Source organism: Procambarus clarkii, chromosome 71, assembly GCF_040958095.1.
Source record: "Procambarus clarkii isolate CNS0578487 chromosome 71, FALCON_Pclarkii_2.0, whole genome shotgun sequence".
Lineage (NCBI taxonomy): Eukaryota > Metazoa > Arthropoda > Malacostraca > Decapoda > Cambaridae > Procambarus > Procambarus clarkii.
In genome coordinates this window covers 28,677,412-28,702,046 of record NC_091220.1, presented here as the reverse complement: position 1 = coordinate 28,702,046, position 24,635 = coordinate 28,677,412, and positions in this window count along the sequence as shown.

Below are 24,635 nucleotides of genomic sequence, written 5' to 3'. Positions count from 1 at the left end.
GCGACCATTGGGGCGTCAATTTTCACTCCCAAACTACAGACCCGCGCTGCTCTTCCAGCGTCGTCCTTCTGCCCACATCCCTCGACGGAGTCTTCGGTCTGTACTGTCACGCTGTCTCACACACGGCCACAAGATGATGTGTCTGCCAGCAAGTGGCAGCCAATGAAGGCAACCGGGCTGGTGTTGACACAGCGTCCTTGCGTGTAGTGCTCCCAACACCAAGCACCAGACTAAGTGCTAAGTGTGAGCATCTTCTTGGGCCCCGCTAGTGACCAATGACCATCACTAGGGGCCGGGCGCCAACCGTCACAGGCTGGTCGTATACGGTGGTCCATGCATCTTCTTCTTTCTTCCTTCTTTCTTCTCTCTTCTTTCTTCTTCCTTCTTTCTCCTTCATCCAGTGGGGTCGTCGACAGGACAACATGGGGGTCCACTGGGGTCCAATGGGGTCGCCTGGAGTTGGTAACCGGCAACAAGGGGTCCAACGGGGTCGTAAATAATAACAGACAACCAGAGTCCACCGTAGTCAGCTTGGGGTCCACTGGAGGTTGCCGGGCGATGATGATAGGCAACATGGGGTCCACCGGGGTCCGTTGTTGATGGACCGATGGTAATGGACCGGACTGGGGTCGTTGTTCTTCTTCCGCAACCAGTGGGGTCGCTGGCAAGACAACCTGGGGACCGCTGGGGTCCTGATGATAGTGGCACATCGTCATCTGGGGTCCAATTTTGGGTACCCCGGTGATATTGGGGTTTACTGAGGACAGCCTGAGAGGCTTATCCTCCATGAGTGCAGACTGGGGTCGTACTTGAGGCGTGACTGAAGGTGTCACTCTTGAAGCCTCTGTGTGGGGAACGACCCGAGGGTCGTCCCGGGGTCCGTCTGGACCTGTAGTGTCCCACCACTGGTCCACAGCTGGGTGGTGGACGTCTGCATGAGGGATGACCTTGAGAGAGAGTACTGCTCCGCCCTGGTGGTCGCGGAGGTTGTTGGTAGTCAACACTCTCGTCCTCCCCTGGGAGTCTTCAAACATAACTCCTCCACTCCAACCTGAGAAAAGAGTGTAAGAGCCACAGTATGCTGTCCAGGACCAGGTGTCAATAGTAAAATGTGCTAACACGAGCATAGTCTTCCCCAAGCCAAGTATAGTCGAGCACTGGACTGACTGATCTTTAAAACCTAACATAATGAAAATTAACTCCATAAAAGCTACACCTCTAGCTCTGAACTTCTCCCACATTTAACATAATACACAATAAATCCCTTACACTATGAAAAATCTTAGCCTGACATTCAATTTCTAGGTTTCTAATGCTAGATGGTTAATCTAGAGACGATTCTAATTCAATTTAAGATTAACTCTCGTGGTGATTAAAACTACGATTGTTCCTCGGTAAGCTACGCCTACTAACTACGTCTGACCCGCCCTTGGGGAAAAACATCCAACACTAGCAGCCGTCCTCCCTAAGGCACAATTCACGACCAGAATTTTTGAGGTCAGTCTCGCTGCCAACATGACCCCCTCTATGATGATAACTCAGCTACACTCTAGGTGACGAAGCACCGTCTGCGGCCTTATCGTTAAGATCTAGAACTGGAGGCAACTCCATGTACCTCAGAAATGTATCAGTAAGCGTCCTTCACTGATAATTTCCCAGACAACCTGCCGAACAGATTGCTGTACAACCTATAACTGGGTTGTACACCCCTGGAAGCTATGAAGAGAAACGAGAACTAATTTCTGTCCATAGATTTCAGAGCGAAGCGCATACCCCAAACTTTCTCTAGTTTCCCGTATGTCGCACTAATCATAACACTTAAAATACGTGTGGCTCCGAGCAACGAAATCGCGAGCCCGCTTAGTCCTACGCTTATTCCCTACACTTAATTATATACACTAGTACACACAGCAAGGCCAGTGTCACCAACACCGCCTCACTAGACTGCTTCATACACAAGCAGCCTCTTACAGAATGATAATCTCAAAATTACCACTAAGTTTAACCAAAAACTTATAATGATTCTTTAATTTCCATGAAAATTACTCTACATTTTAATGAATAGCACGCGTAATGTTAACAAAATCGCCAAACTCGCGAAATAAAATGAAAATCGCCAATATAAAAATCGCCAAATTACAATCGCGAAAATCGCCAATTTTCTAGTCACTAAGTTTCTCTACTAGTAGCTGGTCCGAGCTCACAAGACACGTGAGTCGAGGATAATTACTATCCTAAACCGCTGGCACCATTGTAACGGGGGGGGGGGGGGGTTGATCGGGAAATTAGTATAAGTGAAGTACAGGTAGAAGGAGAGAGGAAGAGAAAGAGGAGGAGGGATGAAGAGAGCGGATAAGTGGATAGAACATGGGGGAGGGGCGAGCAGGAACTGAGGTAGAGAGGCGAGAGCGGGAATAGAAAACGGGAAGCGAACGGGAAGCAGGGAGGCAGAGGGGAGAGAATGAAGGAGGAGGAGTAGAGTGATGTAGGAGGAATAAGAAAGGTAGGGGAAGTGGGCTGATTTTATTCTACTCTATCTTTGATGTTATGCTATACTGATATTCCAAGATGTTCTGATGTTTGCTGCCACCACCTGTCATTGAATCTAAATTCACTTCCACTTAAACAATGCGACAGGAACACTGCTTAATTTAGTTATCTCTCACGTGTTCATCAAGATATCTCTCTAGCCTTAACTCTTACTGGAGTGGACATTGATTCAAAAAGAGGACTAAACAAAAGCCAAGTTTGTTATTCTACACAGAGATGTTTATTACCAAATTATTTCATTATTCCAAATTCCAGTAATTGATATTTAACACTGACATTCTATTATTTAACACAATATTGACCAAAGAAAAAGGGGGGGGGGAATCACCCTCTCCATACACGCCCACACCATACATGGCTAAATGGTTCAGACTCCACTAGCTCGTCAACACTAAGACACCCAATCAAGACAATGCATTACTGACACTCTTACCTCACAACTCAGACGGAAACACCCTGAGGGTGCCTGGGGGTGTCACCCGTCAGGGTGAGGAAGACTGGCTGGTCACCTTCTCTCTCTGTAAGGCGGTCGCTAACTGAATCTCCCAGCCCTCCCCAACGTGGGGAAAGCTGTGTACTCTCTTCCTCATGCCCAAATAAGGCCTGAGAAGCAAAACTAACCCTTATAGGACCCAGGCGGGTCCTGCAGTACACAAGGCACCTCTTTGTTCAAGAGTACTAGCCAGGCCGGTCACCCTCCCTCGTACCGCGCGCCTCCTTGCCAACACACACACACACACGCACGCACACATACACACACCCACAATTATACATGAAAGAGTGCAAAATACTTGCACTGTTACATATCCCCCTATCTCCCCCAAAATGAAGCTTTTTGTAGTGGGATCCAATCAAGATTGAATCACACTCGAAAACTTCATTTAGTGGAGACATAAAATAAAAAGTCAGAATAAACATGTCAACAAGGTGCAAAAAAAAAAAAATACAAGAAAATACATCCTAAGTAAAAGAAATAATGACAAAATCCTAGCTAAAATATTTCAGTTCAATTTTCACTGGGTCTATTTTTTAAAAAAAATTTTTTCAGTATTTTCCAGTAGACTAAAATGTCTTTTAAAAGTCTCTGAAGATGTGGCACTGGGAAACACAATTTGCAGGCAGGAATGAGGGTCGTAGCAATGCTTCCCGATTCATCCGCTTCCGGATGCTGCTCCTTCAGGCGCCACAACAACGCTGTTAACCGGGGTCAGAGCCAAGAGCCTACTAGGTGCACTATACCGCTTACTCGGCAGCCCCCGTCACGTCAGGGTCAGCCCACGCCGAGCATCTACTGGCCAGCGTTTTTGGGGTCCTGGCGCGACCATTGGGGCGTCAATTTTCACTCCCAAACTACAGACCCGCGCTGCTCTTCCAGCGACGTCCTTCTGCCCACATCCCTCGACGGAGTCTTCGGTCTGTACTGTCACGCTGTCTCACACACGGCCACAAGATGATGTGTCTGCCAGCAAGTGGCAGCCAATGAAGGCAACCGGGCTGGTGTTGACACAGCGTCCTTGCGTGTAGTGCTCCCAACACCAAGCACCAGACTAAGTGCTAAGTGTGAGCATCTTCTTGGGCCCCGCTAGTGACCAATGACCATCACTAGGGGCCGGGCGCCAACCGTCACAGGCTGGTCGTATACGGTGGTCCATGCATCTTCTTCTTTCTTCCTTCTTTCTTCTCTCTTCTTTCTTCTTCCTTCTTTCTCCTTCATCCAGTGGGGTCGTCGACAGGACAACATGGGGGTCCACTGGGGTCCAATGGGGTCGCCTGGAGTTGGTAACCGGCAACAAGGGGTCCAACGGGGTCGTAAATAATAACAGACAACCAGAGTCCACCGTAGTCAGCTTGGGGTCCACTGGAGGTTGCCGGGCGATGATGATAGGCAACATGGGGTCCACCGGGGTCCGTTGTTGATGGACCGATGGTAATGGACCGGACTGGGGTCGTTGTTCTTCTTCCGCAACCAGTGGGGTCGCTGGCAAGACAACCTGGGGACCGCTGGGGTCCTGATGATAGTGGCACATCGTCATCTGGGGTCCAATTTTGGGTACCCCGGTGATATTGGGGTTTACTGAGGACAGCCTGAGAGGCTTATCCTCCATGAGTGCAGACTGGGGTCGTACTTGAGGCGTGACTGAAGGTGTCACTCTTGAAGCCTCTGTGTGGGGAACGACCCGAGGGTCGTCCCGGGGTCCGTCTGGACCTGTAGTGTCCCACCACTGGTCCACAGCTGGGTGGTGGACGTCTGCATGAGGGATGACCTTGAGAGAGAGTACTGCTCCGCCCTGGTGGTCGCGGAGGTTGTTGGTAGTCAACACTCTCGTCCTCCCCTGGGAGTCTTCAAACATAACTCCTCCACTCCAACCTGAGAAAAGAGTGTAAGAGCCACAGTATGCTGTCCAGGACCAGGTGTCAATAGTAAAATGTGCTAACACGAGCATAGTCTTCCCCAAGCCAAGTATAGTCGAGCACTGGACTGACTGATCTTTAAAACCTAACATAATGAAAATTAACTCCATAAAAGCTACACCTCTAGCTCTGAACTTCTCCCACATTTAACATAATACACAATAAATCCCTTACACTATGAAAAATCTTAGCCTGACATTCAATTTCTAGGTTTCTAATGCTAGATGGTTAATCTAGAGACGATTCTAATTCAATTTAAGATTAACTCTCGTGGTGATTAAAACTACGATTGTTCCTCGGTAAGCTACGCCTACTAACTACGTCTGACCCGCCCTTGGGGAAAAACATCCAACACTAGCAGCCGTCCTCCCTAAGGCACAATTCACGACCAGAATTTTTGAGGTCAGTCTCGCTGCCAACATGACCCCCTCTATGATGATAACTCAGCTACACTCTAGGTGACGAAGCACCGTCTGCGGCCTTATCGTTAAGATCTAGAACTGGAGGCAACTCCATGTACCTCAGAAATGTATCAGTAAGCGTCCTTCACTGATAATTTCCCAGACAACCTGCCGAAACAGATTGCTGTACAACCTATAACTGGGTTGTACACCCCTGGAAGCTATGAAGAGAAACGAGAACTAATTTCTGTCCATAGATTTCAGAGCGAAGCGCATACCCCAAACTTTCTCTAGTTTCCCGTATGTCGCACTAATCATAACACTTAAAATACGTGTGGCTCCGAGCAACGAAATCGCGAGCCCGCTTAGTCCTACGCTTATTCCCTACACTTAATTATATACACTAGTACACACAGCAAGGCCAGTGTCACCAACACCGCCTCACTAGACTGCTTCATACACAAGCAGCCTCTTACAGAATGATAATCTCAAAATTACCACTAAGTTTAACCAAAAACTTATAATGATTCTTTAATTTCCATGAAAATTACTCTACATTTTAATAAATGGCACGCGTAATGTTAACAAAATCGCCAAACTCGCGAAATAAAAGGAAAATCGCCAATATAAAAATCGCCAAATTACAATCGCGAAAATCGCCAATTTTCTAGTCACTAAGTTTCTCTACTAGTAGCTGGTCCGAGCTCACAAGACACGTGAGTCGAGGATAATTACTATCCTAAACCGCTGGCACCTATTGTAACGGGGAAGGGGGGGAAGTTGATCGGGAAATTAGTATAAGTGAAGTACAGGTAGAAGGAGAGAGGAAGAGAAAGAGGAGGAGGGATGAAGAGAGCGGATAAGTGGATAGAACATGGGGGAGGGACGAGCAGGAACTGAGGTAGAGAGAGGCGAGCGGGAATAGAAAACGGGAAGCGAACGGGAAGCAGGGAGGCAGAGGGGAGAGAATGAAGGAGGAGGAGTAGAGTGATGTAGGAGGAATAAGAAGGGTGGGGGAAGTGGGCATATTTTATTCTATTCTATCTATGATGTTATGCTATACTGATATTCCAAGATGTTCTGTTGTTTGCTGCCACCACCTGTCATTGAATCTAAATTCACTTCCACTTAAACAATGCGACAGGAACACTGCTTAATTTAGTTATCTCTCACGTGTTCATCAAGATATCTCTCTAGCCTTAACTCTTACTGGAGTGGACATTGATTCAAAAAGAGGACTAAACAAAAGTCAAGTTTGTTATTCTACACAGAGATGTTTATTACCAAATTATTTTATTATTCCAAATTCCAGTAATTGATATTTAACACTGACATTCTATTATTTAACACAATATTGACCAAAGAAAAAGGGGGGGGGGGGATCACCCACTCCATACACGCGCACACCATACATGGCTAAATGGTTCAGACTCCACTAGCTCGTCACCACTAAGACACCCAATCAAGACAATGCATTACTGACACTCTTACCTCACAACTCAGACGGAAACACCCTGAGGGTGCCTGGGGGTGTCACCCGTCAGGGTGAGGAAGACTGGCTGGTCACCTTCTCTCTCTGTAAGGCGGTCGCTTACTGAATCTCCCAGCCCTCCCCAACGTGGGGAAAGCTGTGTACTCTCTTCCTCATGCCCAAATAAGGCCTGAGAAGCAAAACTAACCCTTATAGGATCCAGGCAGGTCCTGCAGTACACAAGGCACCTCTTTGTTCAAGAGTACTAGCCAGGACGGTCACCCTCCCTCATACCGCGCGCCTCCTTGCCAACACACACACACACACGCACGCACACATACACACACCCACAATTATACATGAAAGAGTGCCAAATACTTGCACTGTTACATTTCTTGCATTTTGTTTCGTATGAAAAATCATCAAATTTAGCAATATTTTGACGTTTATCATCCCCTTTTCCTTTATGTGATTTAAACAAAATATCATCGAATTAGGCAATATTTTGCCGTTTTTCCACGCTTTTGTGAATTTTCAGTTTATTGTTAATAATTCATTAAATATACGATATAAATGATGCAAACACATAATTGATTAGATAATAACCTTAAATACTTCATTTTCAATCATCTATTTGTTTCTCATTAAAATAATGAGCAAGATATTGAAAAGGGGAGAAGTTCTGTTCTTATTGCATATATCGACGTTTCAGTCGGATTAGAGCGTTTTTCGTGTACATCTTCCATCGGTAATATAAACGGAAAATCAGGAACAGTTTAGTTAATTCTAATGAAAACACATTGATTTTTATCATTTGTATTGGAAACAACATTGTCATATGTCTTTTTTTGGATCTAAATAATACTAATCCTCGCTCTATGATTTGAAGTTAAAATCCTCAAATATAGTAAAATAGTGACTTTTTCACGTTAATCATGTAGTTTGATATTACGTAAATATATTCATTTTTACCAATATTTCGATACTATTTCATGTAGTATCACGATATGTGATTTGGCCTTCAAATCTCAGAATTTCGCATAATATTGCATTTTAAGCAAGTTTTCTTGCATTTTGTTTCGTACGAAAAATCATCGAATTTAGCAATATTTTGACGTTTATCAACTCCTTTTCCTTTATGTAATTTAAACAAAATATCGTCGAATTAGGTAATATTTTGCCGTTTTCCACGTTTTTGTGAATTTTCAGTTTATGGGTATTAATTCATTATTTATATGATAAAAATGATGCAAACACATAATTGATTAGATAATAACCTTAAATACTTCATTTTCAATCAACTATTTGTTTCTCGTTAAAATACTGAGTAAGATATTGAAAAGGGGAGAAGTTCTGTTTTTATTGCATATATCGACGTTTCAGCCAGAATAGGGCGGTTTTCGTGTACATCTTCTATCGGTAATATAAACGGAAAATCAGGAACATTTTAGTTAATTCTAATGAAAACACATTGATTTTTATCATTTGTATTGGAAACAACATTGTCATATGTCTTTTCTTGGATCTAAATAATACGAAACCTCGCTAAATGATTTGAAGTTAAAATCATCAAATATGGTTAAATAGTGACCTTTTTCATGTTTTTCATGTAGTTTGATACTACGTAAATATATTCGTTTTTACCAATAGTTCGATACTATTTCATGTTGTATCACGATATGTGATTTGGCATTCAAATATCAAAATTTTGCATAATATTGCATTTTAAGCAAGTTTTCTTGCATTTTGTTTCGTACGAAAAATCATCAAATTTAGCAATATTTTGACGTTTATCATCCCCTTTTCCTTTATGTGATTTAAACAAAATATCATCGAATTAGGCAATATTTTGCCGTTTTTCCACGCTTTTGTGAATTTTCAGTTTATTGTTAATAATTCATTAAATATACGATATAGATGATGCAAACACATAATTGATTAGATAATAAACTTAAATACTTCATTTTCAATCATCTATTTGTTTCTCATTAAAATACTGAGTAAGATATTGAAAAGGGGAGAAGTTCTGTTCTTATTGCATATATCGACGTTTCAGTCGGATTAGAGCGTTTTTCGTGTACATCTTCCATCGGTAATATAAACGGAAAATCAGGAACAGTTTAGTTAATTCTAATGAAAACACATTGATTTTTATCATTTGTATTGGAAACAACATTGTCATATGTCTTTTCTTGGATCTAAATAATACGAATCCTCGCTCTATGATTTGAAGTTAAAATCCTCAAATATGGTTAAATATTGACTTTTTCACGTTAATCATGTAGTTTGATATTACGTAAATATATTCATTTTTACCAATATTTCGATACTATTTCATGTAGTATCACGATATGTGATTTGGCCTTCATATCTCAGAATTTCGCATAATATTGCATTTTAAGCAAGTTTTCTTGCATTTTGTTTCTTACGAAAAATCATCGAATTTAGCAATATTTTGACGTTTATCATCTCCTTTTCCTTTATGTAATTTAAACAAAATATCATCGAATTAGGTAATATTTTGCCGTTTTCCACGTTTTTGTGAATTTTCAGTTTATGGGTATTAATTCATTATTTATATGATAAAAATGTTGCAAACACATAATTGATTAGATAATAACCTTAAATACTTCATTTTCAATCAACTATTTGTTTCTCGTTAAAATACTGAGTAAGATATTGAAAAGGGGAGAAGTTCTGTTTTTATTGCATATATCGACGTTTCAGCCGGAATAGAGCGGTTTTCGTGTACATCTTCTGTCGGTAATATAAACGGAAAATCAGGAACATTTTAGTTAATTCTAATCAAAACACATTGATTTTTATCATTTGTAATGGAAACAACATTGTCATATGTCTTTTCTTGGATCTAAATAATACGAAACCTCGCTCTATGATTTGAAGTTAAAATCCTCAAATATGGTTAAATAGTGACTTTTTCACGTTTTTCATGTAGTTTGATATTACGTAAATATATTCATTTTTACCAATAGTTCGATACTATTTCATGTTGTATCACGATATGTGATTTGGCCTTCATATATAAAAAATTCGCATAATATTGCATTTTAAGCAAGTTTTCTTGCATTTTGTTTCGTACGAAAAATCATCGAATTTAGGAATATTTTGACGTTTATCATCCCCTTTTCCTTTATGTGATTTAAACAAAATATCATCGAATTAGGCAATATTTTGCCGTTTTTCCACGCTTTTGTGAATTTTCAGTTTATTGTTAATAATTCATTAAATATACGATATAAATGATGCAAACACATAATTGATTAGATAATAACCTTAAATACTTCATTTTCAATCATCTATTTGTTTCTCATTAAAATACTGAGTAAGATATTGAAAAGGGGAGAAGTTCTGTTCTTATTGCATATATCGACGTTTCAGTCGAATTAGAGCGTTTTCCGTGTACATCTTCCATCGGTAATATAAACGTAAAATCAGGAACAGTTTAGTTAATTCTAATGAAAACACATTGATTTTTATCATTTGTATTGGAAACAACATTGTCATATGTCTTTTCTTGGATCTAAATAATACGAAATCCTCGCTCTATGATTTGAAGTTAAAATCCTCAAATATGGTAAAATAGTGGCTTTTTCACGTTAATCATGTAGTTTGATATTACGTAAATATATTCATTTTTACCAATATTTCGAAACTATTTCATGTAGTATCACAATATGTGATTTGGCCTTCAAATTCTCAGAATTTCGCATAATATTGCATTTTAAGCAAGTTTTCTTGCATTTTGTTTCGTACGAAAAATCATCGAATTTAGCAATATTTTGACGTTTATCATCTCCTTTTCCTTTATGTAATTTAAACAAAATATCATCGAATTAGGTAATATTTTGCCGATTTCCACGTTTTTGTGAATTTTCAGTTTATGGGTATTAATTCATTATTTGTATGATAAAAATGATGCAAACACATAATTGATTAGATAATAACCTTAAATACTTCATTTTCAATCAACTATTTGTTTCTCGTTAAAATACTGAGTAAGATATTGAAAAGGGGAGAAGTTCTGCTTTTTATTGCATATATCGACGTTTCAGCCGGAATAGAGCGGTTTTCGTGTACATCTTCTATCGGTAATATAAACGGAAAATCTAGGAACATTTTAGTTAATTCTAATGAAAACACATTGATTTTTATCATTTGTATTGGAAACAACATTGTCATATGTTTTTTCTTGGATCTAAATAATACGAAACCTCGCTCTATGATTTGAAGTTAAAATCATCAAATATGGTTAAATAGTGACCTTTTTCACGTTTTTCATGTAGTTTGATATTACGTAAATATATTCATTTTTACCAATATTTCGATACTATTTCATGTAGTATCACGATATGTGATTTGGCCTTCAAATCTCAGAATTTCGCATAATATTGCATTATAAGCAAGTTTTCTTGCATTTTGTTTCGTACGAAAAATCATCGAATTTAGCAATATTTTGACGTTTAGTCAACTCCTTTTCCTTTATGTAATTTAAACAAAATATCATCGAATTAGGTAATATTTTGCCAGTTTTCCACGCATTTTGTGAATTTTCAGTTAATTGTTAATAATTCATTAATTATACTGATATAAATGATGCAAACACATAATTGATTAGATAATAACCTTAAATACTTCATTTTCAATCATCTATTTGTTTCTCAGTTAAAATACTGAGTAAGATATTGAAAAGGGGAGAAGTTCTGTTCTTATTGCATATATCGACGTTTCAGTCAGGATTAGAGCGTTTTTCGTGTACATCTTCCTATCGGTAATATAAACGGAAAATCAGGAACAGTTTAGTTAATTCTAATGAAAACACATTGATTTTTATCATTTGTATTGGAAACAACATTGTCATATGTCTTTTCTTGGATCTAAATAATACGAATCCTCGCTCTATGATTTGAAGTTAAAATCATCAAATATGGTAAAATAGTGACCTTTTTCACTGTTAATCATGTAGTTTGATACTACGTAAATATATTCATTTTTACCAATATTTCGATACTATTTCATGTTAGTATCACGATATGTGATTTGGCCTTCAAATATCAGAATTTCGCATAATATTGCATTTTAAGCAAGTTTTCTTGCATTTTGTTTCGTACGAAAAATCATCGAATTTAGCAATATTTTGACGTTTATCAGTCTCCTTTTCCTTTATGTGATTTAAACAAAATATCATCGAATTAGGCAATATTTTGCCGTTTTTCCACGCTTTTGTGAATTTTCAGTCTATTGGTAATTAATTCATTAAATATACGATATAAATGATGCAAACACATAATTGATTAGATAATAACCTTAAATACTTCATTTTCAATCAATATTTGTTTCTCATTAAAATACTGAGTAAGATATTGAAAAGGGGAGAAGTTCTGATTTTATTGCATATATCGACGTTTCAGCCGGAAGAGAGATGTTTTCGTGTACATCTTCCTATCGGTAATATAAACGGAAAATCAGGAACATTTTAGTTAATTCTAATGAAAACACATTGATTTTTTATCATTTGTATTGGAAACAACATTGTCATATGTCTTTTCTTGCATCTAAATAATACGAAACCTCGCTCTATGATTTGTAAGTTAAAATCCTCATATATGGTTAAAATAGTGACTTTTTTCAAGTTTTTCATGTAGTTTGATATTATGTAAATATATTCATTTTTACAAATATTTTCGATACTATTTCATGTAGTATCACGATATGTGATTTGGCCTTCAAATCTCAGAATTTCGCATAATATTGCATTTTAAGCAAGTTTTCTTGCATTTTGTTTCGTACGAAACATCATCGAATTTAGCAATATTTTGACGTTTATCATCCCCTTTTCCTTTATGTGATATAAACAAAATATCATCGAATTAGGCAATATTTTGCCGTTTTTCCACGTTTTTGTGAATTTTCAGTTTATTGTTATTAATTCATTAAATATACGATAAAAATGATGCAAACACATAATTGATTAAAAATTAACTTTACATACTTCATTTTCAATCAACCATTTGTTTATCGTTAAAATACTGAGTAGGATATTGAAAATGGAAGAAGTTCGATTTTTATTGCATATATCGACGTTTCAGCCGGATTATAGCGGTTTTACGTGTACATCTTCCATCAGTATTATATCAGTATTTCCACGTTTTTGTTGTGAATTTTCAGTCTATGGGTATTAATTCATTAAATATACGATAAAAATTATGCAAACACATAATTGATTAGATAATAACCTTAAATACTTCATTTACAATCATCTTTTTGTTTCTCGTTAAAATACTGAGTAAGATATTGGAAAGGGGAGAAGTTCGGTATTTATTGCATATGTCGACGTTTCAGCCGGATTAGAGCGGTTTTACGTGTACATCTTCCATCGGTAATATAAACGGAAAATCAACAACATTTTAGTTATTTCTAATGAAAACACATTGTTTTTTATCATTTGTATTGGAAACAACATTGTCGTATGTCTTTTCTTGGATCTAAATAAAACGAAACCTCGCCCAATGATTTGAAGTTAAAATCCTTAAATATGGTAAAATAGTGACTTTTTTCACGTTTTTCATGTAGTTTGATATTACGTAAATATATTCATTTTTACCAATATTTCGATACTATTTCATGTAGTATCACGATATGTGATTTGGCCTTCAAATCTCAGAATTTCGCATATTATTGCATTTTAAGCAAGTTTTCTTGCATTTTGTTTCGTACGAAAAATCATCGAATTTAGCAATATTTTGACGTTTATCATCCCCTTTTCCTCTAAGTGATTTAAACAAAATATCATCGAATTAGACAATATTTTGCCGTTTTTCCACGTTTTCGTGAATTTTCAGTTTATGGGTATTAATTCATTATATATACGATAAAAATGATGCAAACACATAATTGATTAGAATAACCTTAAATACTTCATTTTCAATCAACTATTTGTTTCTCGTTAATATACTGAGTAAGATATTGAAAAGGGGAGAAGTTCTGTTTTTATTGCATATATCGACGTTTCAGACGGAATTAGAGATGTTTTACGTGTACATCTTCCATCGGTAATATAAACGGAAAATCAGGAACATTTTAGTTAATGCTAATGAAAACACATTTATTTTTATCATTTGTATTGGAAACAACATTGTCATATGTCTTTTCTTGGATCTAAATAATACGAAACCTCGCTCTATGATTTGAAGTTAAAATCCTCATATATGGTAAAATATTGACTTTTTCACGTTTTTCATGTAGTTTGATATTACGTAAATATTCTTTTTACCAATATTTCGATACTATTTCATGTAGTATCACGATCTGTGATTTGGCCTTCATATCTCAGAATGTCGCATAATATTGCATTTTAAGCAAGTTTTCTTCCATTTTGTTTCGTACGAAAAATCATCGAATTTAGCAATATTTTGACGTTTATCATCCCCTTTTCCTTTATGTGATATAAACAAAATATCATCGAATTAAGCAATATTTTGCCGTTTTTCCACGTTTTTGTGAATTTTCAGTTTATGGTATTAATTCATTATATATACAATAAAAATGATGCAAACACATAATTGATTAGATAATAACCTTAAATACTTAATTTTCAATCATCTATTTGTTTCTTGTTAAAATACTGAGTAAGATATTGAAAAGGGGAGAAGTTCTGTTTTTATTGCATATATCGACGTTTCAGCCGGAATAGAGATGTTTTCGTGAACATCTTCCATCGGTAATATAAACGGAAAATCAGGAACATTTTAGTTAATTCTAGTGAAAACACATTGATTTTTATCATTTGTATTGGAAACAACATTGTCGTATGTCTTTTCGTGGATCTAAATAATACGAAACCTCGCTCTATGATTTGTAGTTAAAATTCTCTTATATGGTAAAATAGTGAATTTTTTCACGTTTTTCATGTAGTGTGATTTTACGTAAATATATTCGTTTTTACCAATATTTCAATACTGTTTCATGTTGTATCACGATATGTGATTTGGCCGTCAAATATCAGAATTTCGCATAATATTGCATTTTAAGCAAGTTTTCTTGCATTTTGTTTCGTACGAAAAATCATCGAATTTAGCAATATTTTGACGTTTATCATCCCCTTTTCCTTTATGTGATATAAACAAAATACCATCGAATTAGGCAATATTTTGCCGTTTTTCCACGTTTTTGTGAATTTTCAGTTTATTGTTATTAATTCATTAAATATACGAGAAAAATGATGCAAACACATAATTGATTAAAAATTAACTTTAAATACTTCATTTTCAATCAACCATTTGTTTCTCGTTAAAATGCTGAGTAGGATATTGAAAAGGGGAGAAGTTCGATTTTTATTGCATATATCGACGTTTCAGCAGGATTATAGCGGTTTTACGTGTACATCTTCCATCATTATTACATCAGTATTTCCACGTTTTTGTTGTGAATTTTCAGTCTATGGGTATTAATTCATTAAATATACGATAAAAATTATGCAAACACATAATTGATTAGATAATAACCTTAAATACTTCATTTTCAATCATCTTTTTGTTTCTCCTTAAAATACTGAGTAAGATATTGGAAAGGGGAGAAGTTCTGTTTTTATTGCATATATCGACGTTTCAGCCGGAAGAGAGATGTTTTCGTGTACATCTTCCATCGGTAATATAAACGGAAAATCAGGAACATTTTAGTTAATTCTAATGAAAACACATTGTTTTTTATCATTTGTATTGGAAACATCATTGTCATATGTCTTTTCTTGCATCTAAATAATACGAAACCTCGCTCTATGATTTGAAGTTAAAATCCTCAAATATGGTTAAATAGTGACTTTTTTCACGTTTTTCATGTAGTTTGATATTATGTAAATATATTCATTTTTAAAAATATTTTGATACTATTTCATGTAGTATCACGATAAGTGATTTGGCCTTCAAATCTCAGAATTTCGCATAATATTGCATTTTAAGCAAGTTTTCTGCATTTTGTTTCGTACTAAAAATCATCGAATTTAGCAATCTATAGACGTGTATCATCCCCTTTTCCTTTATGTGATTTAAACAAAATATCATCGAATTAGGCAATATTTTGCCGTTTTTCCACGTTTTTGTGAATTTTAAGTTTATTGTTAATAATTCATTAAATATACGATATAAATGATGCAAACACATTATTGAATAGATAATAACCTTTAATACTTCATTTTCAATCAACTATTTGTTTCTCGTTAAAATACTGAGTAAGATATTTAATAGGGGAGAAGTTCTGTTTTTATTGCATATATCGACGTTTCAGCCGGAATAGAGCGGTTTTCGTGTACATCTTCCATCGGTAATATAAACGGAAAATCAGGAACATTTTAGTTAATTCTAATGAAAACACATTGATTTTTATCATTTGTATTGGAAACAACATTGTCATATGTCTTTTCGTGGATCTAAATAATACGAAACCTCGCTCTATGATTTGTAGTTAAAATTCTCTTATATGGTAAAATAGTGAATTTTTTCACGTTTTTCATGTAGTGTGATTATACGTAAATATATTCGTTTTAACCAATATTTCAATACTGTTTCATGTTGTATCACGATATGTGATTTGGCCGTCAAATATCAGAATTTCGCATAATATTGCATTTTAAGCAAGTTTTCTTGCATTTTGTTTCGTACGAAACATCATCGAATTTAGCAATATTTTGACGTTTATCATCCCCTTTTCCTTTATGTGATATAAACAAAATATCATCGAATTAGGCAATATTTTGCCGTTTTTCCACGTTTTTGTGAATTTTCAGTTTATTGTTATTAATTCATTAAATATACGATAAAAATGATGCAAACACATAATTGATTAAAAATTAACTTTACATACTTCATTTTCAATCAACCATTTGTTTATCGTTAAAATACTGAGTAGGATATTGAAAATGGAAGAAGTTCGATTTTTATTGCATATATCGACGTTTCAGCCGGATTATAGCGGTTTTACGTGTACATCTTCCATCAGTATTATATCAGTATTTCCACGTTTTTGTTGTGAATTTTCAGTCTATGGGTATTAATTCATTAAATATACGATAAAAATTATGCAAACACATAATTGATTAGATAATAACCTTAAATACTTCATTTACAATCATCTTTTTGTTTCTCGTTAAAATACTGAGTAAGATATTGGAAAGGGGAGAAGTTCGGTATTTATTGCATATGTCGACGTTTCAGCCGGATTAGAGCGGTTTTATGTGTACATCTTCCATCGGTAATATAAACGGAAAATCAACAACATTTTAGTTATTTCTAATGAAAACACATTGTGTTTTATCATTTGTATTGGAAACAACATTGTCGTATGTCTTTTCTTGGATCTAAATAAAACGAAACCTCGCCCAATGATTTGAAGTTAAAATCCTTAAATATGGTAAAATAGTGACTTTTTTCACGTTTTTCATGTAGTTTGATATTACGTAAATATATTCATTTTTACCAATATTTCGATACTATTTCATGTAGTATCACGATATGTGATTTGGCCTTCAAATCTCAGAATTTCGCATATTATTGCATTTTAAGCAAGTTTTCTTGCATTTTGTTTCGTACGAAAAATCATCGAATTTAGCAATATTTTGACGTTTATCATCCCCTTTTCCTCTAAGTGATTTAAACAAAATATCATCGAATTAGACAATATTTTGCCGTTTTTCCACGTTTTTGTGAATTTTCAGTTTATGGGTATTAATTCATTATATATACGATAAAAATGATGCAAACACATAATTGATTAGATAATAACCTTAAATACTTCATTTTCAATCAACTATTTGTTTCTCGTTAATATACTGAGTAAGATATTGAAAAGGGGAGAAGTTCTGTTTTTATTGCATATATCGACGTTTCAGCCGGAATAGAGATGTTTTCGTGTACATTTTCCATCGGTAATATAAACGGAAAATCAGGAACATTTTAGTTAATGCTTATGAAAACACATTTATTTTTATCATTTGTATTGGAAACAACATTGTCATATGTCTTTTCTTGGATCTAAATAATACGAAACCTCGCTCTATGATTTGAAGTTAAAATCCTCATATATGGTAAAATATTGACTTTTTCACGTTTTTCATGTAGTTTGATATTACGTAAATATTCTTTTTTACCAATATTTCGATACTATTTCATGTAGTATCACGATATGTGATTTGGCCTTCATATCTCAGAATGTCGCATAATATTGCATTTTAAGCAAGTTTTCTTCCATTTTGTTTCGTACGAAAAATCATCGAATTTAGCAATATTTTGACGTTTATCATCCCCTTTTCCTTTATGTGATATAAACAAAATATCATCGAATTAGGCAATATTTTGCCGTTTTTCCACGTTTTGTGAATTTTCAGTTTATGGTATTAATTCATTATATATACAATAAAAATGATGCAAACACATAATTGATTAGATAATAACCTTAAATACTTAATTTTCAATCATCTATTTGTTTCTTGTTAAAATACTGAGTAAGATATTGAAAAGGGGAGAAGTTCTGTTTTTATTGCATATATCGACGTTTCAGCCGGAATAGAGATGTTTTCGCGAACATCTTCCATCGGTAATATAAACGGAAAATCAGTAACATTTTAGTTAATTCTAGTGAAAACACATTGATTTTTATCATTTGTATTGGAAACAACATTGTCGTATGTCTTTTCGTGGATCTAAATAATACGAAACCTCGCTCTATGATTTGTAGTTAAAATTCTCTTATATGGTAAAATAGTGAATTTTTTCACGTTTTTCATGTAGTGTGATTTTACGTAAATATATTCGTTTTTACCAATATTTCAATACTGTTTCATGTTGTATCACGATATGTGATTTGGCCGTCAAATATCAGAATTTCGCAAAATATTGCATTTTAAGCAAGTTTTCTTGCATTTTGTTTCGTACGAAAAATCATCGAATTTAGCAATATTTTGACGTTTATCATCCCCTTTTCCTTTATGTGATATAAACAAAATACCATCGAATTAGGCAATATTTTGCCGTTTTTCCACGTTTTTGTGAATTTTCAGTTTATTGTTATTAATTCATTAAATATACGATAAAAATGATGCAAACACATAATTGATTAAAAATTAACTTTAAATACTTCATTTTCAATCAACCATTTGTTTCTCGTTAAAGTGCTGAGTAGGATATTGAAAAGGGGAGAAGTTCGATTTTTATTGCATATATCGACGTTTCAGCAGGATTATAGCGGTTTTACGTGTACATCTTCCATCAGTATTACATCAGTATTTCCACGTTTTTGTTGTGAATTTTCAGTCTATGGGTATTAATTCATTAAATATACGATAAAAATTATGCAAACACATAATTGATTAGATAATAACCTTAAATACTTCATTTTCAATCATCTTTTTGTTTCTCCTTAAAATACTGAGTAAGATATTGGAAAGGGAAGAAGTTCGGTATTTATTGCATATGTCGACGTTTCAGCCGGATTAGAGTGGTTTTACGTGTACATCTTCCATCGGTAATATAAACGGAAAATCAACAACATTTTAGTTAATTCTAATGAAAACACATTGTTTTTTATCATTTGTATTGGAAACAACATTGTCATATTTCTTTTCTTGGATCTAAATAAAACGAAACCTCGCCCAATGATTTGAAGTTAAAATCCTTAAATATGGTAAAATAGTGACTTTTTTCACGTTTTTCATGTAGTTTGATATTACGTAAATATATTCATTTTTACCAATATTTCGATACTATTTCATGTAGTATCACGATATGTGATTTGGTCTTCAAATCTCAGAATTTCGCATATTATTGCATTTTAAGCAAGTTTTCTTGCATTTTGTTTCGTACGAAAAATCATCGAATTTAGCAATATTTTGACGTTTATCATCCCCTTTTCCTCTAAGTGATTTAAACAAAATATCATCGAATTAGACAATATTTTGCCGTTTTTCCACGTTTTTGTGAATTTTCAGTTTATGGGTATTAATTCATTATATATACGATAAAAATGATGCAAACACATAATTGATTAGATAATAACCTTAAATACTTCATTTTCAATCAACTATTTGTTTCTCGTTAATATACTGAGTAAGATATTGAAAAGGGGAGAAGTTCTGTTTTTATTGCATATATCGACGTTTCAGCCGGAATAGAGATGTTTTCGTGTACATCTTCCATCGGTAATATAAACGGAAAATCAGGAACATTTTAGTTAATGCTAATGAAAACACATTTATTTTTATCATTTGTATTGGAAACAACATTGTCATATGTCTTTTCTTGGATCTAAATAATACGAAACCTCGCTTTTTGATTTGAAGTTAAAATCCTCAAATATGGTTAAATAGTGGCTTTTTTCACGTTTTTCATGTAGTTTGATATTGCGTAAATATATTCATTTTTACCACTATTTCGATACTATTTCATGTAGTATCACGATATGTGATTTGGCCTTCAAATCTCAGAATTTCGCATAATATTGCATTTTTAGCAAGTTTTCTTGCATTTTGTTTCGTACGAAAAATCATCTAATTTAGCAATATTTTCCTGTTCATCATCCACTTTTCCTTTATGTGATTTAAACAAAATATCATCGAATTAGGCAATATTTTGCCGTTTTTCGCCGTTTTCGTGAATTTTCATTTAATTGGTATTTATTCATTATATATACGATAAAAATGATGCAAACACATAATTGATTAGAAATTAACCTTAAATACTTCATTTTCAATCAACCATTTGTTTCTCGTAAAATACTGAGTAGGATATTGGAAAGGGGAGAAGGTCGGTTTTTATTGCATATATCGACGTTTCAGCCGGTTTAGAGCGGTTTTACGTGTACGTCTTCCATCGGTAATATAAACGGAAAATCAGGAACATTTTAGTTAATTTCAAGGAAAACACATTGTTTATTATCATTTGTATTGGAAACAACATTGTCATGTCTTTTCTTGGATCTAAATAATTCGAAACCTCGCTCTATGATTTGAAGTTAAAATCCTCAAATATGGTTAAATAGTGACTTTTTTCACGTTTCTCATGTAGTTTGATATTGCATAAATATATTCATTTTTACCACTATTTCGATACTATTTCATGTAGTATCAAGATATGTGATTTGGCCTTGAAATCTCAGAATTTCGCATAATATTGCATTTTAAGCAAGTTTTCTTGCATTTTGTTTCGTACGAAAAATCATCGAATTTAGCAATATTTTCACGTTCATCATCCTTTTTTTCTTTATGTGATTTAAACAAAATATCATCGAATTAGGCAATATTTTGCCGTTTTTCCACGTTTTTGTGAATTTTCATTTAATTGTTATTAATTCATTAAATATACGATAAAAATGATGCAAACACATAATTGATTAGAAATTAACCTTAAATATTTCATTTTCAATCAACCATTTGTTTCTCGTTAAAATACTGAGTAGGATACATAAAATGGGAAAAGTTCGGTTATTATTGCATATATCGACGTTTCAGCCGGATTTGAGCGGTTTTACGTGTACATCTTCCATCGTTAATATAAACGGAAAAGCATCAACATTTTAGTTAATTCTAATGAAAACACATTGTTTTTTATCATTTGTATTGGAAACAACATTGGCATATGTCTTTTCTTGGATCTAAATAATACGAATCCTCGCTCTATGATTTGAAGTTAAAATCCTCAAATATGATAAAATAGTGACTTTTTCACGTTAATCATGTAGTTTGATATTACGTAAATATATTCATTTTTACCAATATTTCGATACTATTTCATGTAGTATCACGATATGTGATTTGGCCTTCATATCTCAGAATTTCGCATAATATTGCATTTTAAGCAAGTTTTCTTGCATTTTGTTTCTTACGAAAAATCATCGAATTTAGCAATATTTTGACGTTTATCATCTCCTTTTCCTTTATGTAATTTAAACAAAATATCATCGAATTAGGTAATATTTTGCCGTTTTTCACGTTTTTGCGAATTTTCTGTTTATGGGTATTAATTCATTATTTATATGATAAAAATGATGCAAACACATAATTGATTAGATAATAACCTTAAATACTTCATTTTCAATCAACTATTTGTTTCTCGTTAAAATACTGAGTAAGATATTGAAAAGGGGAGAAGTTCTGTTTTTATTGCATATATCGACGTTTCAGCCGGAATAGAGCGGTTTTCGTGTACATCTTCTGTCGGTAATATAAACGGAAAATCAGGAACATTTTAGTTAATTCTAATGAAAACACATTGATTTTTATCATTTGTAATGGAAACAACATTGTCATATGTCTTTTCTTGGTTCTAAATAATACGAAACCTCGCTCTATGATTTGAAGTTAAAATCCTCAAATATGGTTAAATAGTGACTTTTTCACGTTTTTCATGTAGTTTGATATTACGTAAATATATTCATTTTTACCAATAGTTCGATACTATTTCATGTTGTATCACGATATGTGATTTGGCCTTCATATATAAAAAAATCGCATAATATTGCATTTTAAGCAAGTTTTCTTGCATTTTGTTTCGTACGAAAAATCATCAAATTTAGCAATATTTTGACGTTTATCATCCCCTTTTCCTTTATGTGATTTAAACAAAATATCATCGAATTAGGCAATATTTTGCCGTTTTTCCACGCTTTTGTGAATTTTCAGTTTATTGTTAATAATTCATTAAATATACGATATAAATGATGCAAACACATAATTGATTAGATAATAACCTTAAATACTTCATTTTCAATCATCTATTTGTTTCTCATTAAAATACTGAGTAAGATATTGAAAAGGGGAGAAGTTCTGTTTTTATTGCATATATCGACGTTTCAGCCCGAATAGAGATGTTTTCGTGAACATCTTCCATCGGTAATGTAAACGGAAAATCAGGAACATTTTAGTTAATTCTAGTGAAAACACATTGATTTTTATCATTTGTATTGGAAACAACATTGTCGTATGTCTTTTCGTGGATCTAAATAATACGAAACCTCGCTCTATGATTTGTAGTTAAAATTCTCTTATATGGTAAAATAGTGAATTTTTTCACGTTTTTCATGTAGTGTGATTTTACGTAAATATATTCGTTTTTACCAATATTTCAATACTGTTTCATGTTGTATCACGATATGTGATTTGGCCGTCAAATATCAGAATTTCGCATAATATTGCATTTTAAGCAAGTTTTCTTGCATTTTGTTTCGTACGAAAAATCATCGAATTTAGCAATATTTTGACGTTTATCATCCCCTTTTCCTTTATGTGATATAAACAAAATACCATCGAATTAGGCAATATTTTGCCGTTTTTCCACGTTTTTGTGAATTTTCAGTTTATTGTTATTAATTCATTAAATATACGATAAAAATGATGCAAACACATAATTGATTAAAAATTAACTTTAAATACTTCATTTTCAATCAACCATTTGTTTCTCGTTAAAATGTTGAGTAGGATATTGAAAAGGGGAGAAGTTCGATTTTTATTGCATATATCGACGTTTCAGCAGGATTATAGCGGTTTTACGTGTACATCTTCCATCAGTATTACATTAGTATTTCCACGTTTTTGTTGTGAATTTTCAGTCTATGGGTATTAATTCATTAAATATACGATAAAAATTATGCAAACACATAATTGATTAGATAATAACCTTAAATACTTCATTTTCAATCATCTTTTTGTTTCTCCTTAAAATACTGAGTAAGATATTGGAAAGGGGAGAAGTTCGGTATTTATTGCATATGTCGACGTTTCAGCCGGATTAGAGTGGTTTTACGTGTACATCTTCCATCGGTAATATAAACGGAAAATCAACAACATTTTAGTTAATTCTAATGAAAACACATTGTTTTTTATCATTTGTATTGGAAACAACATTGTCATATATATTTTCTTGGATCTAAATAAAACGAAACCTCGCCCAATGATTTGAAGTTAAAATCCTTAAATATGGTAAAATAGTGACTTTTTTCACGTTTTTCATGCAGTTTGATATTACGTAAATATATTCATTTTTACCAATATTTCGATACTATTTCATGTAGTATCACGATATGTGATTTGGTCTTCAAATCTCAGAATTTCGCATATTATTGCATTTTAAGCAAGTTTTCTTGCATTTTGTTTCGTACGAAAAATCATCGAATTTAGCAATATTTTGACGTTTATCATCCCCTTTTCCTCTAAGTGATTTAAACAAAATATCATCGAATTAGACAATATTTTGCCGTTTTTCCACGTTTTTGTGAATTTTCAGTTTATGGGTATTAATTCATTATATATACGATAAAAATGATGCAAACACATAATTGATTAGATAATAACCTTAAATACTTCATTTTCAATCAACTATTTGTTTCTCGTTAATATACTGAGTAAGATATTGAAAAGGGGAGAAGTTCTGTTTTTATTGCATATATCGACGTTTCAGCCGGAATAGAGATGTTTTCGTGTACATCTTCCATCGGTAATATAAACGGAAAATCAGGAACATTTTAGTTAATGCTAATGAAAACACATTTATTTTTATCATTTGTATTGGAAACAACATTGTCATATGTCTTTTCTTGGATCTAAATAATACGAAACCTCGCTTTTTGATTTGAAGTTAAAATCCTCAAATATGGTTAAATAGTGGCTTTTTTCACGTTTTTCATGTAGTTTGATATTGCGTAAATATATTCATTTTTACCACTATTTCAATACTATTTCATGTAGTATCACGATATGTGATTTGGCCTTCAAATCTCAGAATTTCGCATAATATTGCATTTTT